Below are 5,800 nucleotides of genomic sequence, written 5' to 3'. Positions count from 1 at the left end.
ATCCCTTGCGTATACAACTACTCCATAGCTAGGTTCTTGCCTCTCCATACCTACCCCCCATTCTACTGTCAGTCTTAGTACCACGACAGTTGGCGCCCACCTTGGGGCCGGTGTCTTAGCGACTTATTGGAGAAGTTGCAATTGTTCTGATCGCCTTCATCATGGTTTTTGGCGGAGTTTTGGTCGAGGCCGCGAGATCCGTCTCGGCGCGCTCACGTTCATCGCCGACAACTCCGCTTGGCTCCAGGAGGCTCCACTCGACATCGACGCGCTTCCCGTCTGCGGGGCGACACATTTTCGTCCATGTGTCTGCGGCGTCCTGCTGCGGCAACCGTCGGCTCCGTATCGGTCGACTCCTGTGTCGTCCTCCCTCCCTGTCTCCTGCTAGCGCAAGCGCTCTGGTCGGTCCAGGCTTCAACGGTGGGTGAGACACGCAGTGGCTCGTCAATCGGTCACCATCCAAGTCGCGGCAATCGAGCCCGACGAATCTCTCTATGGCCTGTTCAATCTGTCGACTGGCTCCGTAGAGACTGCATCCGAGTGCGACAGCAGCGATGCAGCGGCGGAGGTCCTGATGGTCAATGGGCCTCGTAGTCCTCCCGGCTTCCCTCGCACCGATGGAGCGGACGGCAGAGGCGACCCCGCTCAGGTCCACGAAGAGTATCAACCCGAGCCACTCACTTCTCTGCAAAGGGAAGATCTTCGCCGCCGAAATATGGATGCTCTGCATACTCCCATCATAGGAGAAACCCCCGAGGCTCGTGCCTTGGAGGATGCGCGTTTGGCCAACTTGGCTAAGCGCACTCGACTAGAGAACCTCCAGCGAGCACTCGACGAACGCGCGCGGCAATGAGTACCCGACTCCTGTCGACGTCAACTCTTTCCGCAACCAACTTAGGTATATCGAACCCCGATTCAGAATCTAGCAGCTGCTGCCCGTATAGCAGAGTCAATTCAGCCCTCTCAGTCGGAGGCTGGAAGAGGCTTGATGCAGATCCGAGATTTGCTCCGGGCAGCAGGAGATCAGAATTCAGCTGTGTCACAGTCACGTAATAGGATTCACAGTCAATCCGTCGCAGTGAATACAGTCCAGTCGGCTCATAGCCCAAGATCGCCTCCGCAGCGTGAGGGATGCGGGGGTCGACGTGATCAGTATGATGGCCGATTCGATCGCGATGATCGGCGTCGAGTGCCCACTCCTCCCCCAAGGGGTGGGTCTTACGCCCCTCGACAGCAAGATGACAGGCGTCAGCATAGTGTTGGGCGGAGAGCTCCGGTCAACCCCAGGGAACCAGGCTTTGACGCGAGATCCATCATCGTGCAAGGTTTGGTTGACCGGAACAGAGCTCATCGAGAAGGCCACAACAGAGATGCACCCACCAAAGCCGAGTCCATGTTTCAGGACCAGAATGTTTCAGCAGAGCCATCAGGGCCGCGGTGATCCCTCCCAACTTCAGGTTGGCGACTGGCGTGAGTAAGTTCACTAGTGAGTCCAAGCCCGAAACTTGGCTCGAAGATTACCGAGTGGCTGTGCAGATTGGCGGTGGCAATGATGAGGTGGCTATGAAACACTTACCACTCATGTTGGAGGGTTCGGCCAGGGCCTGGTTGAATCAGTTGGCTCCTAGCAGCATTTACACTTGGGAAGATCTTGCCCGAGTGTTCGTCAAGACATTTGAGGGAACTTGCAAGCGACCAGCAGGACTGACAGAGCTGCAGGTCTGTGTGCAAAAGTCGAATGAGACCCTGAGAGATTACATCCAGAGATGGATCACATTGCATCATACGGTGGAGAACGTGTCTGATCATCAAGCAATCTGTGCCTTCAAGGATGGCGTTAAGAACAGAGAGTTAAGTTTGAAGTTTGGTCGGACCGGAGATATGACCCTGAGTTGAATGATGGAGATTGCCACCAAATACGCCAATGGTGAAGAAGAGGATCGACTTCGGAGTGTCAAGTACAAGTCGAGTCAGTCGGAAAAAGGAAACTCCAGTCGGAGGCAAAAGCGGAAAGCCGAGCTAGCTGCTCCTGGAGAGGCCCTGGCCGTGACTCAGGGAAAATTCAAAGGGAAGCCCAAAGGATCCTGGAACCCCAAGAAGGTAAAGGATAAGGAAGGAAACGACGTGATGGACCTGCCATGTCACATCCACACGAAGAAAGACGAAGAGGGTAACTTCATCTACCCAAAACATACCACTCGCCAGTGCCGGCTCTTAATCCAGCAATTTCAAGGAAAACAGTCCAAGGATAAGGAGAAGGAGAAGGAGTCGGACAAAGATATGGACAAAGAGGACAGTGACGAAGGGTACCCCCATGTCAATTCCACCCTGATGATTTTTGCTGATGTGGAGAGCAAAAGTCGATTCAAAGTTATCAACCGTGAAGTAAATATGGTTGCTCCGGCGACACCAAGCTATCTGAAATGGTCTCAGACTGCCATTACATTCGACCAGTCTTATCATCCGACACACAAAGCCACCCCTGGGAGGCAAGCTTTGGTGGTCGACCCAGTCGTCGAAGGCACTCCACTGACTAAGGTTCTGAATATATTGTATGCGGAGACGCTAAAGGGAATGGGCATTCCGATGTCCAGACTCAGCTCCAGCAACATGAGTTTTCATGGAGTTATTCCTGGAAAGAAGGCCGAGTCACTCGGCCAAATAGCTCTAGATGTGGTTTTCGGCGATTCGAAGCATTTCCGCAAAGAGAAGCTGACATTTGAAGTTGTGGATTTCCAGAGCGCTTATCATGCTATTTTGGGCAGGCCAGCTTATGCATGGTTCATGGCTCGACCATGTTACGTATACCTCAAACTGAAGATGCCTGGCCCCAAGGGTGTGATCACCATCACTGGCAATCGGAAAAAGGCAGAAGAGTGCTTTCAGAAGGGCTCAAAGATGGCCGATGCTCAGATAATAGTGGTGGAACTGGAAGAATATCAGAAAAATGCAGATCCGAGTGATTTATTGCGGGCCAAGAAGCCCACCACAGAGTCAGCATTCCAGTTGTCTGGTGAGACGAAACCCGTTCACATTCACCCGACCGACCCCAGTGCTACTCCGACTCATATTTCCACAACACTCGACTCTAAATAGGAAGAAGCGCTCATCCAGTTCCTCCGTGAGAACTGGGACATCTTTGCATGGAAGTCTGCTGACATGTCGGGTGTTCCCAGGGGGCTGGCTTAGCATCGTTTACCAGTCGACCCAAAAGCAAAACATGTCAAAGAACATCTTCGATGGTCCGTCGTCCAGAAGAGAAAGGCCATTGGCGAGGAGGTGGCTCGGCTCCTGGCAGCAAAGTTTATCCGAGAGATTTACCTCTCCGGTGGCTCGCCAATGTTGTCATGGTCCCCAAGAAGGACAAGTCACTTCGCATGTGCATCGATTTCAAACATATCAATCGGGCCTGCCCGAAAGATCATTTTCCTCTTCCTCGCATCGACCAAATTGTCGACTCGACTGCGGGATGTGAGAGATTGTCTTTTCTAGATGCCTATTCTAGGTACCATCAGATCCGTCTGTATGGACCCGACAAGATCAAAACAGCTTTCATCACTCCATTCGGGTGCTTCTGCTATGTCACCATGCCATTCGGCCTCAAGAATGCCAGAGCCACGTTCATGAGGATGATTCAGAAGTGTTTACTCACTCAAATCAGTTGGAACGTGGAAGCGTACATGGATGATATTGTGGTCAAATCATGGAAGGGTTCCGACCTGTTGACTGACCTCGCTAAAACATTTGCCAATCTCAGGAGGTATGATATCAAGCTCAATCCATCAAAGTGCACATTCGAAGTTCCTGGTGGAAAGTTACTCGGTCTTCTCGTTTCCGAACGAGGAATCAACGCTAACCCAGAAAAAGTTGGCACTATACTCTGAATGAAACGCCCTGTGCGTGTGCATGATGTCCAGAAGCTTACTGGATGCTTAGCCGCGTTAAGTCAATTCATCTCTCGCCTCGGTGAAAAGGCATTGCCTCTTTACCGACTGATGAAGAAGTCAGACAAGTTTGAGTGGACTCCAGAAGCTGATGCAGCGTTTGCAGAGCTAAAAGCTCTGCTCTCCACCCAGCCGGTGCTTGCTGCTCCAATCAGCAAAGAGCCTCTGTTGCTTTACATTGCAGCCATAGGACAAGTCGTCAGTACAGTACTTACGGTCGAGCGGGAAGAAGAAGGGAAAGCCTTCAAAGTTCAGCACCCTGTGTATTATCTTTCCGAAGTGTTGACCCCATCAAAGCAAAGATACCCTCATTATCAGAAGCTTATATATGGGATCTACATGACCACGAAGAAGGTTGCTCATTATTTCTCTGATCATTCCATTACAGTCATCAGCGACGCCCCACTGTCAGAGATTATGCACAACAGAGATGCAACCGGTCAAGTGGCGAAATGGGAGATTGAACTCCTTCCCCTTGATATCAAGTTTGAGGCAAAGAAAGCCATTAAGTCCCAAGCAATAGCAGATTTCCTTGCCGAGTGGATTGAACAACACCAGCCGACTCAAGTTCACTCGGAGCATTGGACCATGTTCTTTGATGGCTCTAAGATGTTAAATGGTTCCGGTGCTGGGGTAGTATTGGTTTCCCCCCGAGGAGATAAGCTCAGATATGTGCTCCAGATCCACTTTGATTCCTCCAATAATGAAGCAGAATACGAGGCACTTTATATGGGTTGCGCATGGCCATTTCACTCGGCGTCCGTCGCCTTATGGTTTATGGCGACTCGGATTTGGTGGTCATTCAGGGATGAAGGAGTGGGACGTTAGAAGCCCAGCCATGACTGGATACTGCAATGCAGTGAGAAAGCTTGAAAAGAAATTTGAAGGGTTAGAGCTCCATCATATACCCCGACTGAAGAATCAAGCGGCTGATGATTTGGCGAAGATAGGTTCCAAGAGAGAAGCCATTCCCAGTGATGTGTTCTTGGAGCATATCCATACTCCATCAGTTAAAGAAGATCCTTTTACCGAAGAATCTCCGCAGCCTAAAAGTGTCACAGATCCGACTGAAGTTGAAGTTCCAGCAATGGTCGACCTGATCATGGAAGCATTGGTGATCACTCCCGATTGGACAGTGTCGTATATCACGTATATCCTAAGGAAAGAGCTCCTGGAGGATGAAGAAGAGGCTCGACAGATCGTCCGCCGATCTAAAGCCTTTACCGTGATAAGGGGACAGTTGTACAGAGAAAGCGCGACTGGAATTGGTTAGAAATGTATAACGCCAGAAGAAGGTCGGATAATTCTTGACGATATCAACTCGGGGACCTGTGGCCATCATGCGTCCTCTCGGACCATTGTGGCCAAAGCATACCGAGCAGGGTTTTACTGTCCAAGAGAGAATGAAATGGCAAAGGAGATAGTCGACAAGTGTGAAGGATGTCAATTTTACTCCAATATGTCACACAAGCCCGCCTCAGCTTTGAAGACCATTCCACTCGTCTGGCCTTTCGTTGTATGGGGATTGGATATGGTTGGGCCATTGAGAACAGGCAAAAGTGGCTTCACCCATGTGCTGGTAGCAGTCGACAAGTTCACCAAGTGGATTGAGGCTAAACCCACCAAGAATCTTGATGCTGGCACTGCTGTCAGCTTCATCAGGGAATTGGTATTCAAATATGGAGTTCCACACAGCATCATCACTGACAATGGGTCAAACTTCGATTCCGAGGAATTCAGAGCCTTCTGCACATCTCAGGGCACACGAGTCGACTATGCTTCAGTCGCTCACCCCCAGTCGAATGGACAGGAAGAACGAGCAAATGGCTTGATTCTCAAAGGATAGAAACCCCGAT

The sequence above is a fragment of the Triticum dicoccoides genome, chromosome 2B (genome assembly GCF_002162155.2).
Source record: "Triticum dicoccoides isolate Atlit2015 ecotype Zavitan chromosome 2B, WEW_v2.0, whole genome shotgun sequence".
In the NCBI taxonomy this organism is placed as follows: domain Eukaryota; kingdom Viridiplantae; phylum Streptophyta; class Magnoliopsida; order Poales; family Poaceae; genus Triticum; species Triticum dicoccoides.
This window is presented reverse-complemented; position numbering follows the sequence as displayed.